Source organism: Centroberyx gerrardi, chromosome 5 (genome assembly GCF_048128805.1).
Source record: "Centroberyx gerrardi isolate f3 chromosome 5, fCenGer3.hap1.cur.20231027, whole genome shotgun sequence".
In the NCBI taxonomy this organism is placed as follows: Eukaryota; Metazoa; Chordata; class Actinopteri; order Beryciformes; family Berycidae; genus Centroberyx; species Centroberyx gerrardi.
The window spans coordinates 5,895,291-5,921,887 of NC_136001.1; the positions used below are offsets into that span (position 1 = coordinate 5,895,291).

Here is a 26,597-nt window from a genome sequence, read left to right on the forward strand (position 1 = left end):
GCATGTCTGATATAGAATCGGATGTTAAGGGGCATAAATGAGAGCATGTAGCTTTCATTTATTAAGTCATCATAAACAAACACCCACAGCTGCCAGAGAGGAAGCTATAAAAGTCTTAGGAGTCTATCTGGATCATAACTCAGATGCCGACAGGTGCATTTGGCCTCGCGCACATTAGAAAATGCCTATACTGGCGCGGGCAGTAACTTCTTGAATGCACTCAAACAGAGAAGCAATAATGCGTGAAGCGAACTCATACCTCAGCTCTAACTCTTCCACTGTGAAATGATTTGGCGTGGAGACAAAGCATTCCTGCGCTGGAGCTGGATAGCCACCTGTCTCTATCCGCCACGCCAGAGCCGAACAGCCTGACACAACCGTAACACCACAACTGCTCACAGAGACACACAGATGGGACGTGCCATGACATCATCTCGAAGAAGAAATACCTACATAGACCTCAGCTTCATCTATTCAGTGAGTGGGCTATTATGTTGCCATGTCCATTATGTTGCATAATCTTACCTGCACTGGGGCTAGTGGGTCAATATCATTCCCACACTGTGCAAGGTAGACATTAGTGATATAGAGGTATCTGTAGTGTTGGGATCAGAGCCAATGCAGCTCCCAAGTACTCATACTCAGATTGTCAAATACTGTCAATTATATGTTGAATAAACTGTTTTCATCTGTAAACCTATTCTGAAAAAGCCGTTTTTATCTGTTAACCTATTCTGAATAAGATGTTTTAATGTGTTAACCAATTCTGAATAAGCTGTTTTTCTCTGTTAACCTACTCTGTATAAATTGAGTGTGTCAATAAGCTGTCAATCAGTATAAAAAAAAAACAAGCCTATGTTACAGCCTATTTTCTAATGGCCATAGTTGCAGGCACATGACATGATGCGTGCATGTGTGTGTGTGTGTGTATGTGTGAATATATGTGTGGTATAGCCGCTGGACTTTCTGTAATCGGTCACCTCACCACGCTCGGTTAGGAAAAATATAGAGTGGTGTGTGCGTGTGTGTGTATTGAATCCCAATGTATAATTCCATTGTTTAGGGCAGTCACTCCGGGTGGCAGCCGTCCAGCGGGACGCTCATCCTGACACACAATAGTAGGGTGGGGACATGGAGAGCAACACACACACACACACACACTATCATTACCGACTTTACACACTGAGAGCTGCTCCTCGAACAACTGTATTTATCTGCTTAAGGGTCTGAGCAGTTCAACGGGATGTGAGAATTCAAAGACCACCGACCAACCATTCCCACAGACAGCGGTAATGGACACTTGACCAGGTAGACAGTGAGGGAAACCAAAGCAATCATTAGACGGGGGTGGAGCTCTGTTATCACAGGTGAGCCATAAAAGTTAGAAGGGGCTCTGAGGAGACTGATTAGGTAGGAGGGATGAGAGAGAAAAGTTCAGAGACAGCGAGGGATAAAGAGAGACGGACACCAACTGTTTGTCAGTGCCACTATCGTATCAATATGTTACACTAAAGAAAGAAAGAGTAAGCAAGCAAATTCATTCATGCACCTCCAGTAGGTGGCACTATACCATGTTGACCGCATGAGCCCCCATAACTCAGTAACGGAGCAGACTTGAGTTCATTCATTCCAGTGAATGGCTCTGCTGTTTCACCGGGAGCTCCGGTGGGCAGGACGGCAGTTACCCTGAGGCAAATTACCCAAACACAACCTTTGACATTGGTTTGCTTTGCCCTGCCCAGAACAGATCCAGGGCCAGTTATGGACACGAGCGAGCGGCTGAAGGCCTTGTCGGGCCTTGTGGAAAGACCACAGTTTCCATAATAAGCCGAGTGTCGGCCATCTTGTGCCCGGAGGCCATGTGTTTTGAGTGGACAGTGTGTACCAGTCGGCTGGTGATTAAGATGTACTCCCTACAGGCTACTGTAGGAGTCCTGCTAGGTAGTTACCATGCCGACTGCTGGATCAGCAGGAAGCACACACACCAATATGCTCAAACCAATGCGCACACACACACACACACACACACACACACACACACACACACAGAGGCAGGAGGTGTTCAAATGGAGGAAATATCAAGGCATAAACACATGCACGCATAAGAAACCAATCCCACATGCATGCACGCACACACACACACACACACACACACACCATTCAGTAACTTAAGCAGAAAGCCAAACTGCTGAATTAGGCAGTATTAAACAACACCAACAACCCAGAAACCACCAGCTACTGTAAACAGGTCTATGGTGTAAGAACTCAACATCATTCCCAACCACATGCCATATAAATCAATACATGCCATATAACCCTCTGTCCAGGACCGTTCAGTAAAGCTCTCCCACTGGAACAGATGATAACACTTTAATCAGGCAGACCTGTGGTCAAACACTTCCAACAGATAACCCAAGTGATAACTCTGATTTTATGGCTCTGAGAAGCAGACAGCAGCTACAGTGTCAGGGTCTCTGCTCCACTGGACTGTGATATCAGCTCCCATCATGCTCATATAAACAGGACAAAGTCACTGTCTAGCACTAATACGCTGGGAAGGGTGAAGAGAAATGGTGTGTGTGTGTGCGTGCGTGTGTGTTTTCATGAGGCAATGCCTTCACGGGGAAATTACAGCTTGTGTTTTTACATGCTGATTATGGCGGGGAGAACTATGCACATGCTATCGGAAAGTATGCAGAACATTCCCTGACAGAGGGCAGAGACTGGAAAGGACAAGGGCTATTTTTTCTCCTGTCTTGTCATTTTCATCAGCAGGCTGCACAGCACAGCAGCAGTAATGGGCCTATAGGTAGCTGCCTTAAAGTGCTGTCGGGAATATAGCACTTACAATTGGAGTGCACATGAATGACTCCACAAAATGGAAAATAGAACTGAGAAAGTGGGAACTTTCTGTGATACCAAAGTTGCTGAAATGTGACGTGAGGGGGCAAAGAGCATTGTCGCCGTGTCAACAATTAATGTTAAAAGTATGTGTACGACAACTTTTGACTAAAATGAATAAAAACATCCATTACATGCCTAATGCACATTTTCTACTCATATGCCATTTAATTTCTAAAATAAAACGGCCACCAACTACTTTTGTTAGTACTCTATTTCCAACGAAGAGCACTTGAATACATGTCAAGTCATATATGCGATTTCCAAAGTTAGACGTAGGACGACCAAGCAGCACTTGAAGGCATCTTAGATATTAGCCTAGCCCTGCTAATAGCCACTTGTCAATGAATCTGACAACACTGACCATTGTTTGGCTCAAAATAGCATCCATTATATGACTCCATTAGCTAAAATGCTGCAGGAAAACATGGAGGCCAATTACAGCTCGCCACAGCTAACTCTCAAACAAAAACGGAGAGAAACTTTTCGTTAACATCTGAAGGAGAAAGCCTCGGATTTTCTCAATACAGCTTTTATGGGCAACTGTGCGATTCATTGGTCCGACATTTACCAGCCATGTTTATTCGCAAATACGTTTGATCCTCGAAGAGATTCAAGTCAGTTGCGTTTTGTGATTCATATCTACACGCTCTTTGATGTTGCTTAAAGGCGTCGTGGGGCGGTGTGATGAGAGAGAGCACAACACAAAGGATGCTCTCCACATAAAAGACCTGCTATAACTCATCCTTGGAATAGACTAATATACACATCGGTACATGGACACACAAAGGAACCTAAGATTTATGGTAATGGGCTACAGATTGATTGCACTTAAACTACAGCAAACAAGGTAATTTAACACTAACCTGGACTACACCCACCTCTACACCTCAAGTAGTGCCAAATGCACCTCACACACAGATTATTGTGTATTACTATACTTGTGAGGAACTGCTATTGACTACATTCATTCCCAAACCTCTAACCCTAACCCTATAACTAAGCTTAACCCTAACCTAAACCTAATCTTAACCCTGAACCCAAACCCTAACTGTGAACTAGCTCCTTGTAGAGGTGAGGAACGACACAATGTCCTCATTTTCGGGGATTTTCATCAATTCTTGGGAATACACACACGCTCCAGATACACCCCCCATTTCCATATGCCGGGGCATATAAACTGCTGGTTCAGGGCTTGTAATTCATCTGGTCTAACCTGCTCTGAAGGCAGACCCTCGCCCTGTCAGCCTCGCCTTCTGTTTGATGCTGTGTGTGAGTGACTGAACAAAGCAGCAAGGTGCTCCATATTCATGACTGAAGCCCTAGGAGAGAGGACCAGATAGCAGAAGCACACACACGCACACACACACACCTCAGGCCTTGATAGCTTATTAACGCTACTTGGCTTTGTAGTACAGGATTTCACGCTGGCCAAATAAAATGCTGACGACCAATAGCGAGGGAACAAAGAAAAGTGTGATGGCCTCCTAGCAACAGAGGGGAAGGCAGTCACCATATAAGGGGATGCCCCATTAACGGCAATGTTAAAATTCACATTTTCTGTCTCTTCTTGCATTCCCACAATAAATACAACATCTGCGTATTATCCTCCTCCTTTGTTGTAAAGAAAGAAACTGTTTGACATTTTCAGATTTTTTTTTTCTAGAATTGGTAGTGGGTCTTGTTTGTTGAGAGCTGAAAATAGGACCTGTCTGTTCTATTGTTTTCTCATGGTGGTTGTTAAATTTTAAAGATTTTGCGCTCAGTTTGACAGTTATCTGGGATTTTTGTCTATGTATCCCCTGTGTGCTCAGGAAGTTGCATTTTCATAACTGCATCTTTATCTATACCTTAGAGCCGGTGACAATATTTTAGTATGCCTGGACACAAATGCAAAAATATATCTCAAAAATATTGCCATTCTGTCCCATCGGGGATTTGTTTCAGGTAGAATACATTGACTTCTATCTCCAGAAGCCTCAAAATTTCCTTTTATCATTTGGTATACAGCATGTCACTGTAGCATTAATATTTAAAGGTGCAAGACACAAATAGCTGTCAGCAGAAAGAGGCTTGGAAGCTTCGGCCTTCTGCAGCATCTCGTCAGTTCACGGGTGTGAATTGGCTGCAGCAAGGTGTGGGCATTTTCCATTGATTAGCCAGAGTCCAAATTTGATCTTGTTTTTTTTTTTTTGTTTTTAAGCATTTAAATGGAGAGCAAAGATCAAGCAAAACTTGACAGAAAACTGCTTGGAAGGCAAATCTAAAAAGAAAAACAAGAAAAAACTGAGCTGAGAGTTTGGTGACCTACATCTAATAATTTATCAAATTGACCAAATAATATCTTGTCAGGCATTGCTCCACTTAATAAGAAATAACTGAGGGAGAGACAGAAAAGGATGGACAGTGATGACCAGAGATAGAGAGAGCGATAGTTGGAGTTAATGGTGGGCAGCGATGGGAAGAAAGACAAATATTTTGACTCTCCTGGAGCAGAATCACCAACATCACAGCAGAAAAACAAGCTATTAATAGAATAACTAGTGGGAGAGGGACAGCAGCCAGCCATGGACCGACAGATGGACGTATGAGAGATGGAGGGAGGACGGGAGTTGGCGCTCTCAAGGGAGAAGTGGAATTTTTTTTGTTGAGTGGTACAAAAAGAAGGGTGTGTTGACAGCAAGATGGAAGAGTTGACCACAATGGCACACACTAACACACAGACATGCAAAAAGTCTAACTCAGTTATTACATTTCTTAACTTTTCACTCGACACTTGTCATAATTTATCATATGCTATTAGTGAAAGTTAAAGGAGTATACCAAGTTTTTGGTAGATTGTCCTGTTGTTCAACTTCCCCGTTAAGAACATAGACACCATCATTGGCTCCAGTGCTCCATGCTAACACTTTAGCATACACTATGTTGAGTGATAGTAGTTCCGTGCTAACACTTTAGCATACACTATGTTGAGTGAGAGTAGGACACTAGCATTATCCAAAGTAAGAAGACTGACCTTGTGAAATGAAATATCTTCATCTCAATACAGCTGATGTAGCCAGGTTTATTTTTGGAACCATTTTATTGAGCAACTAATTATTCATCCACTGTGCAGTGATTTTTAGCTGTACACAGTCTCCCATTGTCCACCACCTTGACTTTCTACAAAAATAGGGAAAGTAGCCCCTGCTAGTTCAAAATAGTACCTTATTTTTCAATCATATTTCATGTAAATATTACCATTTCCTACACAAATCTGCTAGACATATCAATTAATACTTAGCATGTAGCCTCAGAGCTGCTAAGTTCTTATTTTCTCACTTTTGAGATATTTCTAGTGTCCTGTTATCACTCAACATAGAGTATGTTAAAGTGTTAGTAAGAAGCACTGAATCCAATGATCTACTGGGGACACATGGATGATTTTGGTGTCTATGTTCTCACCAGTTAACGGGTAAGTTGACCAACCGGACAATCTCCGAAAAACTTGGTGCATTCCTTTAAGATTTCATTGGGATTCAGGCCCTTCCTTCTCCACGCCTGACAAACTTAATTGTGTCTAGTGAAAAGTTTAAAGTTAAAGTTTAACAGTTGAGCTTTGACATTTCCAGACGTTATTATTTCTCACACACACACACACACACACACACACACACACACACACACACACACACTCTCCAATGAAGGTTCCCAGTGATTTCATTTGTGTTCTTTGACTGACTCATCTCAAGTCAAAAGGAAATGGAGGATGGAACACTTATGGAATAACAAATCTCTCACACACACACAGAAGTTGTGGAACCTATGACGTCTCAAGAGATGGATAGTGCACAAACACCCTTACCCTCTCGCTCCACTAACTGTGCAGGGTGCTGGTTAATATTTATTCCCCTGTGCCTTCACGCTCAAACCTTTGTTCCTATCATTCAGCATTAGCATCAAACAGCTTTCAACAAACATGAGAAATTATTATTTAGTCCATTTAATCCTGGCATTTCTCAGTTTCACCGTGGTAGCGGGACGGCCGGCATGAGCCTTCGAGGCTCCCGCTTCACCGGCCGCAATCTGTGCCGAGGGGGAATTAGGTTACATTCGCAACTTTGAAATTGCAAACAATCAATTTGTGCATGGAGGGATGCACGACAAACTGGACATGCTTGGATTTGGCTGAAACCAGGGGAGCGGTGAAAGAGAGCATGGTAAAGGATTAGCTTCCGATGGCATTCTGAAACATTGAACAACTGTTCTGAAAAAAATAATTTCCGACTGACATGGGACTCGCCCCCAAGTACACAGACACACACAGAACACACAGTTTCTCTCGCTCTCTTTCTGGAAACAAGTGGGCTAATCCTCTTTGCCGTAGCATAGCCATCGTTTCTGAGGAGCTGTAGAAGTGCTAACCGTTGTAACGTGAGGATAATATTAAAAGGCAGTGTTTTGAAGGGATAACAGTAAAGGTGATTTTGCAAAGCATGGATAGTATGCTCCCATGGAGGGGTAGGCCAAACATGTACACACACACACACACACACACACATATATAAAGGCTCCTTTCTGTGATGGTCTGGGCAATAACAAGAGCAGTGCAGAGAGAGAAGGGTAAATGTTAGTGTGACTGCTGTGCTGTCTGGGCCTTTCTGAATGATGTGTGTGTAAAACACACCGCTATACAAAGAGCCTCTTTGTGTTCCCATGCGGCTAATGCTGCTTTTCCATAGTGTTGCCTTAATAAAACATTAGGGTGTGTGTTGCTTATGGAGCCAGGGTAACAAGCTTGTTGCATAACATCCAGAGGTGAGAATGACACTGTAAAACAGTGTGAGGACCACTACTGTGGCAGTTATGAGCAGTTTTTACTAGGGTGCAAAAGACTTTGGAGTGGAGAGAAAACAAGATGAGATGATTTTCCACTACACTCCAGAACAAAAAATACTTATGCTATTGAGGTTACAAAGCAAGAGGTCTGCCACACCTCTGAAGTTTTGGCAAGCCACTAAACCATAAATGGCCTCCAGGGTTCCCATGGCTGTGAATCAGATAATGGGTTGATCCACGGGTTGATAACAAAGACAAACATGGAATTCACGCTTCAACACTCAGACTGGCTGGAGGGCTCAACCAACGAACACAAATAACTCAATATTTGTGAACAATTGATTTACAGCCACTCAAAGCTTCACAGTTCTCTACAACCTTTATCTGAAAGACTACAGGGATAAACGTCTCAAAAACAAAGCTTGGAGAGTGCATCGACCCATTGTGCATCCATCGTTGGGGTTGATGATAATTTTATCGAGCATTTTCTGTTTATTTGCCATTTATGCTACCTAACTGGTGCTTGCAAACTAGCTATGTCAACTCATCAAAACAATGTACTGTTATGACAGGTAATACCAAAGCAGCATAAACACACAAACGCATCCATTTTGTGCCTTCTACAACTTGCACAATAGCCTTTCCAGAACATTCGTCTCAGTGTCTAACCCCAGTATCTCCATGTGACCCACCGAGGGTCACATGGGGATAAACGTTGACCATAACACATCCCTATTTATTTCCCCAGCCGGCCACCTCTCTTCACCAGTGTCTGTGAAATGCCAGGGATTCCTCCTGGAGGTGTGTGTCAGCAGGCTGGGGCTCCGCGGCTCGCTGGCTGCTCGGCCCTGCCGCCGCCGCTCCTCTATCCCGGTTTTAGTGCTCCATCCTGGGGGAGAAACCGCAGCTCAACAGCCTCTTATGGAGCTCAGGAGGAGCATTTTTATGAGCTGCCTACGATGCAAATGTAGTCAATATTTCTGGATATGTCTTGGGGGAGGGTGGTGAGTGAGTGTGCATGTGTGTGTGTGTGTTTGAGAGAGAAGGGAGCAGATGTGTGTGTCTCTCTGGATGCATTTGTAGGTATCTGTGCGAGTTCATATGTTCGGTAAATGCCTCGAGGGGTGTATGGTTGTGCATATGTAGTTGCCAGGTGTGTGTGTGTGTGTGTGTGTGTGTGTGTGTGTGTGTGTGTGTGTGTGTGTGAGGGTGGGTGGAGGGGATTAGTGATAGGCCAGGCCTATCATAAGTGTAATGTTTTGGTAAGTGGTAAAGTAAGGTTTGGTTTTCATAAGTGTAACGTTGCTCTTGTATGACACATACTCAGTCACTCACACACACACACACACACACACACACACAGGGGTCAGGGCAAAGCCTCATGGAGGATAGCAATACAAACCTTGTTCCTCTCCTCTCTTTCACCACTCATCAATGGTCCAAAAGATATCGGTTCACTTATGGGTGGAGTGAGATGGTTTTCACACATTAAACATGTTTCAGTAATGTAACAGTATAATATTAATGTATAATAAGAGCCTTATTGAATTACCTTACCATGTAGCTTACAATACACATTTGCATGTCTAAACACATTTCTGTATACCTGATAATATGAATAGATAGTAATGAACATCATCAGTGAAGATGCATTATCTTTCATGGTCTGCTGTAGTATTCTTAATATATTCTGTTAAGCCCGTTACCTGGTTGGCATGAGGGGTTGTGGACCCTGCCACCACAAAACAACAAGCCTTGGCAAAAGCAGGACAGGGGGTTTACAAAAAGCAGATGAGAAAGATAGTTTGGAAGGAAAGGAGAAAGAAGATGAGGCAGTAAGAAGCAGCTCGCCGAGACCAGGGGTTTCAGCAACAGGCTCACTGAAAGATTGTAAAAATGTCATGTCAGCAATAGGCTCATTGAAATATGTCATGTCAGCAACAGGCTCGCTGAAAGATTGTTAAATGTATGTGACCATATTTAGCTGTGCTTCTGCTTGCTTGCTAATTGAAATGTAATGCTTGATTTAACTAAAGACAGTGTCCACCTATAAGAAAACATGACACGCCTGTAACTGTTTTAATCATCAGGAATATGTTGAAATATGATGAGAGGGGTGGTAAGAAAAACATCCCGCAGAAGCTTGCTATATACTGTATATCCAGCTTGCTTGCTGAAGAGACAGATGCACTTCTACTTTCTCTTTTGTTAGACTGCTTCCTTTTCTCTGCGCCGGAGACCAAAAGTAAGCCTGCTGACACTTTTTCAGGGGTAATAGTTTGCTCTCGCCAGGGTGACCTGTTTAAACTTGGTTGGCTAAAACAAAGTCTAGATACAGACTTAGGTCATAAATCTAGCAAAGTTAAAACTACTAACCTTCTCTCTTGGGGGAACTCAGGGAATATCCCTTTTCCGGCTTCTAGGCCTACGGGAGCTAAGGTTAGGTTAGTGACCCGAAGGGAAGGGACTCCCGCCGATACCAAACCAAGGGCCTTAGGGACGAGTGAGACTAATACAGGGTCAGTTTAAGTGGGGCCTAGGCATGGCAAGCCTCCACCAGTGAATTAGTCTTTCAGGACACCCTAAGGGGAAGCAAGAAACTGCAATTCTCTTGCTGTAATAACGTGTTGTATTATCTTTAATACTCTAAATTTGCTCTATTCCTTTCTATATCCTTCTCTCTGCTGCTGCAACGATCCAATTTCCCCACTGGGAGTGCTGGAAGTTTCATCTAATTTAACGCAACACTGTATTTGACAACTACACTGAGTTACCTTACCATGTAATACTGCCTAAGAACCATAACACTGTCTGAATATAGGAGTAATCTCCAAAAACAAACCCGCTATGCCACAGCAGACCACCCTGAAGTTGGACTTGGGCGTCCAGGGTTGGGCCACCCTTGGTGAACCAGCCCATGTGAAGAAGTAGCGGGCTGCAGCGAGGCATGCTGGTCCGACAGAACGGACACACAGAGGAACTGGCGGATGGAATGTAAATAAAAGAAGAGATAAGAGCCGTGTGCATTCCTGCAGCAGCATTGCATAAAAGTGTGTCAAGTGTGTGTGATCATCACTTTGAATGTCTTTCTCTCACTTCAGCCCGTTTTACAAGCCAGAGGTTTTACAATAAAGCGCTGAAGGACACGGGTGCCAATCTGGTTATTAGGTTGTAGAGGGGTGGAGGGATTGGAGGGATGGGTGAAGTGTAGGAGTAGTGAGGAGCTACGCCTCCTCTTTCAACCCATCTGCTTTTTTCTTTCATTCTTTCACTCCTTCATTCTGTCAAGACGCTGTCTTGGCTTTCCTCTGCTCTCCTGACAGATTTTTCCATTTTTTCCCCAACCGAATCTGTCTTTCATTACATCGCTCTGCTCAACTACTATCATTTTTCTCTCATTTATCCTCTATTAGTCACTTTGTCCATCAGTTTCCCTTCACTTTTGACTTTCCTCTGCGACTCCCTTTTCTCCATCCCTCTTCTCTATGCTCTTTCCTTTCTCTCGCACTACGTCCAAGCCTGCAGCCGGCCCCGTGATGCACTTTTCCTTTGTATTTGCTTCTAAACCACGTCACCATTTGACTTGCACAATTCCACAAATCACCCAATGCATACTTACATGGATTACAAGCCAATACAGATGAAAAAACTGAGTGATTCACGGGGCTGGAATCAGGATATTCACTTCAGACTCACCTCTCTACGCCCAATTTTCTCCCTCTCCTTCCCCTTCACGTCTTGACTCCCGGCAGTAAAGATGCAGGAATGCCCCCCCCCCCCCCCTCTCCCTCCATGCCTTTCCTCACTCCCTTCACCATAAATAGTGTAGCGTCTTTGAAGCAGCTCTTGGCGTCCCGAGTTGAATGCTCACACCGGGCGCATTTAACTTCCAGCTCCAGCCTTACCTCCAGCTGGGACCGTACAGGGAATAAAAACCTGCATCGCTCAGCACGCTTTTAAAAAAGGTGAACCAAACAAAGGGAGGGCTTTAAATTACTTCTCTTACACAAGACGAGGGGGAATGTAAAAACTTTAAAAAGGTCTTGCAGATTTATCTATATCTCTAAAGAGTGAAGATGTGTTTTTTTTCTCCCAGGGAAGCCCATAAGCAAGTGCCAAGACACAGAGAAGTTTTTTTGGGTTTTTTTTAAGCTGTGGTTCAATTTATATACACAATAACGTCATTGTCGTTGCTGCTTGTTGCGTGGTGATATTGTTTGGCTTTTGGTGGTTCGCACAGGGTTCTGGGTGGAAGTTAAGTCATGGCTCGGTGGCTAGGCTCAGCTGTGTGATGGCCGCTTAAAGACACGTTCCTCGTGCATTCATCAAAGATGAGGTTTTAGGGTTTGAAAGGCATTCATTTGAAAAGGCCCAGCGGTGCCCCCACTATTTTTAGACCGGCTCAAGACAGGGACAGGCTTACTGGAAACGCATGCAATACTCGAGCTGTACATATGAGACAGCTGGGATTAAATGGAAGAATAATGATGATACATCGGTTGTAAATGATACTGCTTCCAGGAGGAGAGCGGAAGCAACATCCGCATCTACACAGTCATGTGGGAGAGCTGGAAATTGTGTGTGTGTGTAAGTGTGTACGCCAGACGGTATAGCGCTCCGCAGTCAAGTCTCACACCTCCACTATAACAGTCTCATTCATCATTGTGCTCCAGACAGCAAAGGGGTCACCAACCCTCTGCTCTGTACACACACACACACACATCTCATTATGCGAGAACGCAAGGGATAACAGCGCCAACCGTCTCTGCTCAGACTGCACCCAAAGCATCGTTCACATCTAAACAAGGTCTGTGTGACCCGACCTTGGAAGGCACACAACACCCTGCTTTAATCTAGCCAGGAGGCAGGAGAACAGGTAGATAAACAACTGCCTGTTCTTCACTACACAGCCAGAAAAGGGCCAACCACGAGTTCAATATACAACTAGGAATTCAATAGCCATTTCACTTGAATGGCCCCAAAATGTGCCTGTTATTCCTTTTGAAAACAAAATTGCTTCTTCTAGGGTTTTAGCAAAAATCAATGTAGTCCACGTCTGATGTGATGGAGGTTCATCCCTGACCACAGCTAGTCAATATGTTTTTATTATTATTTTTATATCAGATGGTCAGAGAATTCATTCCAGTGTGGTGTGGGAGGATTTTTACTCAATGGTCAGTAAAATCTGCAGTGAAACCTGCCTCACTCTGCCTTAAGGAGCTGCTGACCCACCCAAAACTATTTCATTAGCATGGCTTCCAATGGAAAGTCTAAATGCTGTTTCAGAGGCTTTTCCATTCTGACAACAATAAAATCTGGGGGTAGACACTGACATTTTTTGGGGCTGAAATGACAGTTTCAATCTAAAAATATCTGTATTAGCCTTCTAAGACCCATATCTGTCGAACCCTGTACACACTGTACCCATCCAAAAACTATTGTTCTAAAAGTAAAATGGTGAAAAGGACTCGGTCCAACATGTAGCACCACATCCCACTGGCCCTTTGACACCAGGCTCGGTAGTATTGCATAGCAGACCAATGCTTTGAAGCATGGTGGCTGGTTCAACATCGTTTGTAATGGGATCAATAAGATTACACAGTGTCAGGTACACAGCTGCCTGAGCACTGATAAGCGGGGGGTGGGGTGGGGGGGGGGTGTCACAATGCATAGACAGACACACACACATACACACACACCACAGCTCAATGATCAAAAAAAGTGTGCCCTCGCATGCACACCAAGCCAGACATTTATACATCCATGCACTGAAACAGACACACATGCATGCGCACACGTATGCACACACACACACACACACACTCCTCCCACTCAGTGTTGGCACACACCACATCCTCCAAGCCCTGGGAGGTAAAGCCAACAGCCACTGTGGTTGAGAGCAAATCCATAATATGGTCGCCTCATAAGGGGAACGGCGCACCTCACCCCTCCCATCTGTTTACCCAATGGTACTCTGCCCCAATTATCTCCCAGTGGGACCAGTCCAAACCAAGCCAGAGTACAGGGGGGGTGGGGGGTGATTAGGGGTTGGGGCAGGTCATGATGATTTATGGCTCATCCCAACGGTTGTGGTATAGGCTAATCAAAAACGCACAGCGGTCCCATCCTCCATCCACCATCCACTTCTTCCTCCCCCAGTGGCAGGAAAAGAAGGCTGGGAAAAAAGAAAAAAGAGAGGGGGTGGGGTAGGGGAGGGGGTGGAGAGTGAAGGGTGATGTGAGGTAGGGGCTGGTGGGGGGTGCTTCTCTCATCTCTTCTGTTCCAATACAAGGGATGGAAAGCTCCATTTAAAACACAATAGGCACCCTCCCTGCTCCCCCATCAGCCTCCTGCTGGTAGCAAATAGGAGGGAGTGTTTGTGTGCGTGTGTGTGTGCGTGTGTGCGTACATCCCCCTTCTTTCCTGGAAGTTCTGATAACTAACACACACATACTCAATATGAGCAGCAGTGTCACTGCACTGTAGTGCCCTGCAGAGTCACAGATGAGCTTCTTAACACTCATAGGCTGATCAATACAGAGGATTCACACACACACACACACACACACACACACACACACACACCTTCCCACACTGTAGCATGCAACTACATCTACCAGTACAGAAATAAACCCACTCAACTTAATGTACATCTCCACTCCTCCAGTTTGCTACTGGATAATCACGAGGCAGATTTAGTGTGTGTGTATGTGTGTGTGTGGCCTACAAACACACAATCAGACAACAATAGACTTCTAGCCGCTGTATACAACCACACCCTGACTCTAGTCATAGACTATCAACAAACACATCTCTGTTTGCTCTTGTCTACAATGGCAGGGGGAGTATCTGTCTGCCGTCTTAAAGTTACAGTCCAAAGTAGAAAGTAGCGCCATGATCTTCATAGTGGGACAGAGAACAATAAATTAATACTACAGTGGAAGGTGTCACTGCTTCGCTCTCCCATGGCCTAAAACTCTATTTACCAGCTACCTGTGAAGGGGGATCGACAATGACTTTGCTGTTGTTTGAACTCACGTGCCAAAATAGAGCGGTAATCTCATGGACTCGGGGTCTTAAAGAAATACTAAGTGATGAGAACATAGACACCAAAATCATCCATGTGACCCCAGTAAATCGTGGCCTCTGGTGCTCCATGCTAACACTTTAGCATAGAGTTTGGCCACTTGACTCCGGGATCTAGACTTACAACTGTTATCCAGACCTAGCTGGATGTGGAGAACTGGATGGGAGAGCGCTGCGGCTTCTCAAAGTAACACTTCATTGTTTTGATGCGGTTCAAGCCAACGCCACAGTGAGAAAGAGTGTTCATTTCTGCTTTGTATGGATCCCGCAAGAGGCAGAAAATATTTGGACTGCGCCTTTAAACTCCTGGCCAACTCCCCTGTACTTTGTCCTACCCCTTGTCTATTTGTGTGTGTGTGTGTGTGTGCGCGTGTGTGTGTGTGTGTGGGGGGGGGGTGTAGTAGGGGGTTATGGGAGTCGTGATGAGGGATTGACAGTCTATTTCCCGCAGTCTCTCCCACACACTGTTATCAGCGTAGGGCCTGACAGCAGCCTAAATACTAGTCATTAGTCTGTCCTCCCTGCTGGCTAACTCAGATAGAGCCGGGCTTACAGCAGCAGGCCGCTACAGCATCATGCATCACCATGATGGATGCTTCACAAATGTTCAGACCAACATAGCATTACACATGGTTAATCCCTGGAAAATCTAAACTCCAATCTACTTTCCAGTGTTTTGTTTATACTGAGGCTATTTTCAGGAGGTTGGGAACTAACGGAGAGCTGCAGCTTCAATATGTAGCCTACGTCCGAGTTTGGATTTTTAACATGATATTAATATGTACATGTTCCTGGTGTGCTCTGAAGATGTACGGACACAACAGCAGCGGATGAGGATAAAAAGCTTCACAAGCTGCTAGTCGCCAGTCCGTTGGGTCTGTGGGCTTTGAAGGAGTCAGGTAACAGATGCACAAGCTGGCAGTTCACTAGAGACCAGTAATTACACACTCTAACACACACACACACACACACACACACACACACAACAACAACATCCAACCAACATGTAAGCACAAACGCACATACAAAATTGCCCCTTGCTGCTCCAATTCCCAAATGTCTTCATTAATTCTTCTTCACAACAGTCGAGCCTCTCTGGTTGGGCCTGTTCTCCGAGCTCTTCAACTACAATCACACATCTTCTATAACTTAAAAGGAGACGCTCCAAAACCAATCTGCCTTGCTAATCGGCCGCCATTAAGAAAGGCATTCCCAACCCAACAGCCTCTAAGTGACTTTCAAGTCTCCCTATTATCTCTGGTTACCCTTGAGAAACATCCTTTGGTGAAAGTCACACTTGCCCGAAACAGAAACGCAGTAGAACACGTCGCCACATACAAATTTGTGTGTACTCGCTGCGGCTTCATATTGTTAGTTTATTTAGACCTAGGGACAGTGGAAATAGCGGCGTCAACAACTCAGAGAAGAAGAAGAACCATAACAACGTCTGCAGCTGTTTTAATATGAGGATTTAGAAGCGGTTCGTCTTGGTCAGGCTCTAGCATTTCCCTGCTTGGCTTTCTCTACTACATGCATAATTGGAGGGTGGTTTGAAGCATAAGGGAACAGTATAGTAGGGACGGCTCCCAATTTTTCAGCTCCCAAGACCCCTGGAGACTGGTGATGGTGTGTGTGTGTGTGTGTGTGTGTGTGTGTGATGGGGTAAGGGGAGAGCGCAAATGGGTTGTGTTGTCCTTTCATCCCCTGAGGCATGCATGCTTTTGCAAGCGAGGTTGCATGTGTGTGTGTGTGTGTGTGTGTGTGTGTATGTGTGTGTATGTGTGTGTCGGCGGTCAGGCCCCCTACTTGGAGACCAGCATACCTTATTGATCAGTCTCATGTGTGTTTAACTGTACCTCTGGGTATCATCTGGCCTCCATCCCTAATCTATCCATTGTCTCCTTCAATCTATTCTTCTTCTCCTTCATCTCATCACTCTATCCCGGCAGCCTTTGCTCCATCCATCTCCCTGTCGTCCTCGCCTGTATCACCCCCCACCCCCCCTTCTTTGTCTCTCTCTCCGTCTCATTTTGCTTTCTGTCTCTCCCGCTCTGCGTCTTCCCTCTTTCTCGCTATATCTATTAATTTACTCGGTCTCGGATGGATGGAGAAGGGGGAGGGAGAAGCAGAGAAAGGCTGGTTAATGAGAGAGAGGTGAAAGTATGGGGCAAGGTGGAGGATGGGAATCAATGAATAAGAGAGAAAAAGAGAGAGAAAGGATACCCTCTCCGGTGAAGAAAATCCTTGGATGACTTCCTTTCATCACATCCCTTAGGAATCCAATCGAACTAACTTGACTAGGGGAAAACAAGACATCAAATCACTTGAGTAAATACGCACTTGTATCTTTACCCATCTATTTTACGGCCCATTTCAGACAAATGGTCAACAAATATTTAATCTTTTAACAGACTAGAAAGCCGTCACGCATCTGATAAGCCGAGACCGACCCAGCAACGAACAAGCAAATAACCAAAACCCAAACAAAACCGCAGCGGAACAGCAGCCCAAGTTGGCATACTCTCTGATTTTAATACATTTGAATAACAAAAACAGACCGCGATCCAGGCCATGGCCCAGTTGAGGGAGAAACACCCAATTAGGACTGCATCTAAAATGCACCATCATATTTTATGCAGTAGTCTTTTTGGTCTTTTTGTTGTTATTGTTTTATTCTTGTATTCCAGAGGGGTCGGGAAAAATTTGCATCCACAAAAGCGTTTTGGGTGGTGGATCACATTTCTAGAAATAGAATCAAAGTAAAAAAAGTTCCTGTTTGATGTTTAGGGGGTAATTCCTTGTGGTTTGGGGGTATATGGTATGTAATGGTAGTAGCAGTCATAGCATGCCAAGTATTAAGATGCCAACAACAGAAAACCTAATGCCCAGTCACAGCGCTTCCCCGATGCCTGGAGTCCAAACCTGCTTGTTTCAGCATTTTCCTTTCAAGACCAGCCAAAATATGGAAGGCAAACCTATGAAAAGAAGGGAGATGACCCACTTTTTTCTTTTTTTTTTTTACCTTTTCACAGCCCACCACTTTTGACAGTGCAGGATTTTCAACTCTTCAACATCAAAGGCAGCGCACCACCCAGTAAAAGCGCTCAACGCTTCCTGTGTCTAATATCTTTAAGAAGCGTCTTTGAGGAGGGGGGGGGGCATTAGATTGGGGGATATGGCGCTAAATGGAAGAAAAGTTCAGGCCCATGAAAAGCTGAAGTCGGCGAGTGAATGTCACAGAAATGGTCAAGCGGTGATTGAGATTCCGGACCCTTCTCTGGACATCCGGGAAGCGAGAGATGAATGTAGGTGACTTTGAAAGCAAAGAAAAAAAAAAAAAAGAGGACACAATCACTGGAAATGAGTGAGCGGCCCGTGCGCTTCATTCCTCTCTCTTTCTCTGACTCAGTCCTGACAGTCGCATCAAGTTCAGGCACAGTTCACGAAGGCTCCCGAGACGAGAACGTAGTCAAAAAAGAAGAAGAAGAGGAGGACTAAACGACATGATTTGATTACATTGCTCTGCTTGCTGCGAGTGTTCCGGCTGCCTCGCTCGAGGAAAGTCACCTTGCCTCGCTGAGAGAGGCTGCGGAGATAAGCGAGGCCGATTATGTTTGGCATTACGTCACTGGTTTGTTAACGCTTCCGTGTACCGTCGCGCAGAAAGAAGAGAGAAACAAGAAAAAATGCTATCAAAAAACTCAGTAGCTTGGAGGTTTATTTCTGCAATAAAGAGAAGGCAGCTGAGAGGGCTTAAGGCGAGGGTTGTGGTGAGACTAACAAACGGGCCGAGTGAGTTTCTTAGCGAAGATACCTGGTCTAATAGTGTCTCAGCGACAAGCTGGAGCATGGCGCTGCTCTTATAAAGCCAGCCTCTTTGTAATCAGGAACATTCGGATCCAGGACACAAATGGTCTGCCACTGTATTACAGTCCCCCGGGGAAGGGATTGACAATTAGCTGCCACTTTCTGAGACGACCACATCCTTTTGACATACACACAACCAAACACACAAACACCCCAAGAGATAATGGATTCAATACTGACTGACTCATAAAAGTACAATTACAAGACATGATTACATGATCACCTCTTGAGGGAAATACTGGTATATATGCTTTTTTTGTTTTTAACTCTTCTAAGTGCTAAAGAGATTGTGCTGTAAAGTAATCCTCCCATGTGTATATGTCATTTGTAGCATCTATTTGATCATATGGTGCTTGGGTTGGGGTAGCGTGAGGAAAACAGAGGTGCTTTCTCCAGAAAGTAACATGGTGTCACTTTGGAAGAACAGTGTGAAGATGTTGCCTCTGCAAACACAGGCAAGCCAAGAGTGTCTCTTCAAGGTTTGAGTCATTCTCTTTTGGAGGATCTAAATGGAAATATGTCCTATTATTCAGCGCGTTGAACCATCACCACTTCAGCAGGAAGTGGTCCAGGTCAGACACACAGGTTTGTCATGAGCTCAGACAAGAGGGGCATTAGTAGAACCACACCACACCCAGTCATGTCCACACCTGAAAATGTCATACATTTCCACTGGGAACATGAAAGGCAGTGTTCATCAAACCATAGAGGAGTGAGAGAACCACTGATGTTTGTAGCAGCCAACATCCCAATGTTGAGAGAGGCTCTGCAACTTGGCTTGAATGAAGATAAATGTGGATTGAAAGAAACTTAAGTTATCTTATCTTTTCAGGTTATTTAAAAGGTGGCAAGTGTAGAATTTCATCATCAATAAATCATTACCATTATCATTAATTATGAGACATCCGTAAAATTTCCGTAAACAAACAAGACCATTGACCACAATCACCAAGCTACTTTCTGTTATGTGAATGTACCGTGCACCAACATAGAGCCGGCTCCTGCTTGTGAGGCTTCTACTGTACTGCCAGGTGTACGAGCGCACACTGAATTCCCCTTCTTGGGGAATTCTTGGGGCTCTGCGTGCCCTAAATAGCGCATACCGTAATTCCCCTAAGCACTGTGCATGGCAAAAAGTGTTACGCACATACCAACAAATGAACGAATGAATCAACAAAACAACAAACACAGATTCTGGCTCTTTCGAGGTGCTTTCGAGGACCTAAAAACCTGAATTGGTTAAAACTCAAGCATTTGACATTGTGGACTGTATTCTGTAAAGCACTGAAAGAGTAATGGCTAATCTAATGTACACATTTTGAGTTACCACACCAAGCAAGGTCTAAAAGTTGTCTAGCAGCAGCTGGCAGCAGTCTGTCCCCTGCTGTAGCCCATGACTTCAGCCAGTCTGTGGACCCAGCATGGGCTCATTTAAGCAGGTTTATTTGGTATCGCTCTAGATTCCTTATCAAACCCCCTAATGTTAGTTAAGATGTCTGATACGCTTAAAGGCACACTAATCTGCAGCCCCGCTATCCATGCCTCCCTCCCTCCTTCACCCCAAGAGTCCAGTCCTTCTCACAGCTTGATGTAGTTCAGTTATAAGCAGAGTTTACCTTGGCGGCAGTTTGCGTGCGTTTGTATGTGCTGTGGACGTGCAAACTTGAGCATTTCGCAAGGATAACAGGTTACTTTGGTATTTCAATGTCAACATCCTTTCGGTCTCTTTAGGGGATGTTTCAAATGCCTCCACGCCTTGGTCACTCTGACAGGCCTGACAGAAACAGCATAGCTGCCATCATGGACCCCGGCCTGCAACCGAGCTGCAAATCAAACCATAATAATTCAAAGTCTCTGAATGAAGCCAGACAAGGAGAGCCATTTGCGAGTCTCATCCTGCTTTGCGTATCCTTTCCATTAATCAAATCAAAGACAATTGGTTTCAAATTGGTTTTAAGGATTCTGATGCAATCCTATCTTAAGTCTTATGTGTTTTAACACTGTAATCTATCTTTTGTTTTGTGTCTACTGTGGCAGCAGCTAAAGCATGGATGATATACCTTGTTTTATATTAAACCGTTCCATGGGTTTTAAAATGATACCATTACATGGTCTGGTTGCTTTTATTATGAGACCGTCCATGGTAGGCCAGGTGTGTCATATTCAAGAGGGCACACACACAGTCAGATAGCCAAACACACACTTCGCTCCTGTGCAGTGTTTCCTGTCTGCCATGGCTGATCATTTCCCTGTAATCTAATACTCAGCTGCTCATCTCCGGTTGGCTTTAGCTGTGTGCGTGCTTGCGTGTGCGTGTCTGCGTGTGTGTATGTGCAGCACGACTATATTTTATGTCTGACTAGGAGAACAATGTTGTGTGCTGACCTGCACCAGTGATACACAAGGAAAAACAAGCCCTGGCTTTATTGAACTTTGCTCTCTTCCCTAACTAACCTGACTCAATCATCTCATCAGTGTATGAGTCTGCAAATGTAGAAATGCATGTGTGTGTGTGTCTGTGTGTGTGTGTCTGTGTGTGTGTGTGTGTGTGTGTGTGTGTATGTTTTGCATGCAAAGCAAGGTCAAGGTAATGCCCTGCTGGAGCAAATGAGGTGTGTATGTGTTTAGAGAAGACTCGGTGTGTGTGTGCGTGTGTGTGTGTGTGTGTGTGTGTGTGTGTGTGTGTGTGTGTGTGTGATGAGCAGCTGGTTAAACACAGCGAGGCCATGCTGTGTTGAGCTACTGGATAGGGAGAGGTCATGACGCTCCGCCAAAACACCACTTCCTCACTCAACACTGTGTGTGTGTGTGTGTGTGTGTGTGTGTGTGTGTATTGACACACTTAACACAACGATAACACTACGCCCCTCAGTGCGATGTCAATGAAAAAGCAAACGATGATAGCTGAGGTGCGCGCCCCTGGGGTTTGGTTGAGTGAAGTAGTGTTTGAACAGTACTCAAATCACAGACTTGTTAAACAAAGTGACCATGAGATCCAGGCACCAAAACAGTGCAAATGACAACTTTACATTAGCAAAATGTGTCCATGTGCTTTTACAGCATTGTGAGTAACAACAGAAGAGCGAACACTAGAAAGGAACTGGTGGAAGCAATTTGGCAGCAAGACAGCCATTGCATAGTTACATCTGACATGAAGGCTACCAAAAGTGGTAAGTTTGGGACTTAGAAAAAGAAGAAGTAACCTTACTGATCCCCTTATTGACCTCTTGCCCCTCTCCACAGGGAAGTCAAAGGTCAGGGTCAGCTACAGAACTGCACCTGCAGCTGGTAGGGATTCAGTGCCTTGCTCAAAGACACTTCAGCAGGGCGGATGCTCGACTACATGGGTTTGAACCCAGGTTATCTAGTTCAATAACAGTCTCTCTAACCACTTGGACATCCCTGCCTCCTCTATAAATTTGTGTTCACTACACAGAGTTCCTGTAAGTGTCAGCTGTTAGGGATTCAGAGTCTCTCACAAGGACACCTCAGCAGGGCGTATGCTTGCCAACACAGGGTCCAGCCCAGGTCCTCCAGTCGCAGGACAGTCGGAAGGTGTCTCTAACCACTGGGCCATCCTGCTGCGCTTTCTTGGCCAAAGTTGAATGATGGGGTTTAGGTTTTTGGCCAAAACTGCTGACAGTGGGATGGGACAATGTGGGTTTGCTGTGTAGATGTCTGGCTGGATGCTCGGCCCACGAGGAGAGGTTGGGGGGAGGCATAAACAGCTCGCCCACCGACACCATCCACCCGGTTCGACCACAACAGCTTCCTTGCTTCCCCCCCCCCGCCTCTTGCTTATCCTCCATTTACCCTCTGAACCTCCAACCAAGTCCCCCTTACTATCCAGCCTGGGAATAAATAGTCCTGGATCCAATTTCACAATGTAATCAAAACACAGGGCTTTGTGGGAGCGCTCGGGGATGGGAGCCTGGCAGAATGGTAGGCTGGACAGGGAGGAGAATCAAGGAAGGGGGATCAGGCGCTAGTTTACGTAACCAAGGTCAGCTGGAGAGAAAACACAATAATCCTTGGCTAAGACAAAAACGGTAAGAGCACAAGGGAGGAGGGCTGACTGAGGGAAGGGAAATATGAAAACAAACAGATAAAAGCCACTGCAGGGAGGGCTCTCGCCTCCTTTTGCGTGGCCAGAGCTTCTGGTTTGGCGTGGGGAGGAGTAATTGGGAGCAGCCGTTGACACTTTAAATAGCTGCTGAGTGTGGTGGGATGCGGTTTGGGGGGAAGTGGACTTGTCACCGCAGGGGGAGGAAACTCGAATCCCAGGCGATGAGCTATTGTGTAATTCAGATGAATTGGAGGAAATAACTCGAAAGCAACGATCACTCCCCTAACACATCTGGCTATTTTGGTGTACAACAAGGGCAATGACCAAAATATCAACTTTATAATAACTGGAGGAATCAAGTTGCATTTTCAACATGATTTTGTGAAAGAAACTCTGAAGTAGGGCTACCAATATCTTTCACCATACATTATTTCTTGTATCACCATTGGCTGAAACAGGGAGTAATGTAGTTTCTTACCTGTGGAAATCTACTGCTCTTTGCTTGACATTTCCAAGTGTTACACGGCCCCCATGAGGATTTGTCCAAACCTGGAAGAAGAGATGCGGTTAGAAAATCCACAGAGAGCACATTTTTACAGCTTTCTCTCCTAAAGGCCAAACTCTTGACATAAACTATAACACAACCGGTCTTCGAGGAACCATAAAGTGGAAACAGATAATGCTAGCAGGAGCCAGTGGCTGAAAAATTCTTCCCTACAAAGTGAGCTTAACGCATTTGCAACGCCTGCCATGTCTTCTTAATTCATGCTATGCAGGTGAGGGTCTCCATGCCTCGTACAAGGCAGCTATTGTTCAAGATGACAACAAAGAGCTTGCTGAACATGGCGGGGCAAAACCAGCCACAAAAGTCACCTTTTAAAAAAGGCAGACAAATGGCTGCCACAGAGAAGAGTGCACTGGCACAACATGAAACATGACCTCTCCATTCACTTTCACAACAGATACCCAAAGCCTCGGCAGGCGAATGGTTAGGGGATCATCGAAGTTTAAAAAGCAATAAAACATACATTTTAAACAGCCTTATGATTTAAAAATCCTGCTGTTACAAAGCACTTTTGAGTATCTCTTCATGAACATTTCGGGGTCAGGTCCACCAGACAAAAAGATGAACTGGTTTGGAGTAAATCTAAGCAACTAAATGCTTCAACCACGGTACAGCCAGACATAGTGCGACTGAACCAAACTAAACCTGATCAAGCTTAAATGACCAAGCTGCATGGGGTTCATTTCAAAAAGCAGTCAACAAATACAATGCAACCAGGAACAATTTTGCGGATAATGAATAAGGAAACTTTTCAGCCCTTGGAATTCTAGTAAATTTTCATTTTATGCTTGTCCTTCACCATGGGTGTCCTGGAGCTGTAAAAGCAGCATCATTCCCTTCGCCACAGGAGATCCAAATGACGGTCATTGTCTAGGAATGCTGCCTTAACTTGGCCGAAGCTCGGTCAAACCTGGAGTTTCTCCAATCCACTCTCAAGGCTGTAAAAAAAACACAAAAAACACATAGGATACACTATGTTCTGCCTCGAGGCTCACCGATGCATCTGCGGTCTTAGCATTTTCCTACTGCCGTGCAGATGGTTTTAAACAGCAGGAAACCCTATAGCCTTCTGCCAGCTGATCCACCAGCTCCTCCAAGAGCCCCCCTGGCCTGGATCTGCTGGGTCTTGTTATGTGGCGATTCCCTCAGGTGAGATGCCGGCTCAGACACACGAGACTAACCTGAATCGTTCTCTCATATAATGTTTCCATTTGTCTTTGACCCAGACTGTGACGGCTAGGGCTGGAGCTGATCTACATGAAGACAAATGGAGAGCCAAAGACAAAGTGCACAGAATAGTTAGCATTGTGGGTAGACAGCGTTGGGTTGATAGGATTGATGTGACAGGAACAGGAAGGATTGCCGTCTTTGCTGTCATGTTTGTTCCCCTCATTGGGTTTCCTATTCAAGGATTAAGATTGACCTGTATCACACAATGGTTCATCAGGTTGAGCAAACAGCCTGCAGACAAGTTATCAGAGAGCCTGAAGCACCTCTACTTTGAGAACATTAGCCGTTACATTTTGCTTTCTTAACCAGAGTGAGGTTGGAAGCAGTAAAGCTGTAAGCGTTAGCCAACAGCGCTTGTGACGCCAAGCCAAATGAAGAACTGGACTGCGCCGATTTTAGCCAGGCTTCCCATTGTTAGGAAATGTACAGTGACTCAACTGGTGACATGTCGTGTTCATTCACCCTTGCCAAAACTGGTGAGTCACCAAACAAAACAGGGGGGCGAACATCTCCCTCACACACACTCTTGGGCGGGGTGGGTGGAGGGAGAGGGGGGGCATCACACCCAAGAATCCTCTCAAACATGCATGCTGCTCCAAACAAACAAGGACCTTTTTTGACAGTGCCGAGAGGGCCCAACTCAACTTAAATCAGATCAGATTAACACGGAAAAGAAAATCACTGCCACACCACATGGGAGGCAGGGATGCATATTTTCTGTAAACAGGAGGGGGAAACAGCAAGTCCTTCAAAGCAACTAAAATTGTCACAAAAGAGACTCTCGTGAGAAAAAAGCAACTTCAAAAAGATGGCATTTCCAGGCGTCATAAAGTACTAAAATAAGCGTGAGCTTTCACCCTTGACTTGGCGTGTTGGCAAATTTTGGTGCACACCACAGCACCATAAGGCTTTTTCTACTGGCCTTTCTATTCCGTCCGTTAAAAGGAGTGGGAACACATACATTTCCCAAACACATCAAAAAACCCGGCTCTTCAGAGGAGGAAATGACACAACGTCATCAAAACCAACAGTGCCACCATTCCTGAGGTTGTTAAGCTGTCGGTCATAAAACTACCATTGACAGTGTGCCTTTGGCCATTGCCGCTCTATAATTAAATACCAAAACGTTCTGCTTTTTCCCCCTCTATCCCCTGGAGAATACATACAGAGACTAAAATACAATTCCAAAGCATCCTGTTCAAAAGCAGTGCCCTCTCTACTTGGCACAGGGCTGATGCCATCCTACTTCCTTCCACAAGCAAACAACTGGCTATTGCGCCCCAGATGAACAAAGGTTAAGCCAATGCAGCCCACCACAAAAAAAAACAAGGCAGCTTTGGTGCCTCAGTTTCAAATTGAAACTGAAATAGTGTTGTGGGTGAATTGCAGACATCCATGGGCATTTAGGCTAGTTCTCCTACGTGACTACATCCAGATATGGGAAATGTTCCTTGGAAGCATTCTACAACAATGTGACGCACATGGATTACTCATGTAGCTGTATAATGAACTGAGAGAGAGACTGGGCCTCCCTAACCATTAATGAGATAAGGGATGAATGCTTTCCAATGACAGCTTGTTCATTAAGTCTAATTGTGTTCTCAGACGGAACAGGACAAGCATGGCGTCTGTATGGCCAATTCATTCAGTTGCAGTAATGGCATGCAATAGGATAAGCCTGTCATATTAATCCGACAGCAACACACGGCATGTGTGCAAATTCTCTAGGCACATTAGCCAAGTATGATTTTTAGTAAGTGGGGGACATTAAAGCGCAATATGTAACATGCTTTGCCTGTCACGCGCATACATAGAGGTTGGTAAGGTTATCAGCTAGGTCTCATCTGCCTACTTTCATTACCAATGCTTTTTTAACTCTCAGTGCAAGGGGTCACACTCCCTCTGGCTGCACCCCCCTCCCCCTCCCCCTCCCCGTCCCTCCTCATTGCCCCACAGTTTCAACTACACACACCCCCCCCCAGGCTCAATAGTCTGGTCTGTCCCTGCCATGCCTGTCAGGCACTTTCACACATCTCCGGAGATCACATAAAGTTAAAGACTACA

At 45.0% G+C, this 26,597-nt stretch overlaps 1 protein-coding gene across 2 annotated transcripts in view; it reads right to left on the reverse strand.

Moving 5' to 3' along the window:
• Window positions 1-23,289, reverse strand: part of plxnb1b (plexin b1b) — a 67,874-nt gene extending 44,585 nt beyond the window's left edge. For both annotated transcript variants that reach the window (XM_071902809.2, XM_078283478.1), the window contains exon 1: window positions 23,217-23,289. The gene's annotated coding sequence lies outside the window, so the exon portion shown is untranslated. The remainder of the gene's footprint in view (window positions 1-23,216) is intronic.
• Window positions 23,290-26,597: the final 3,308 nt, after the last annotated feature.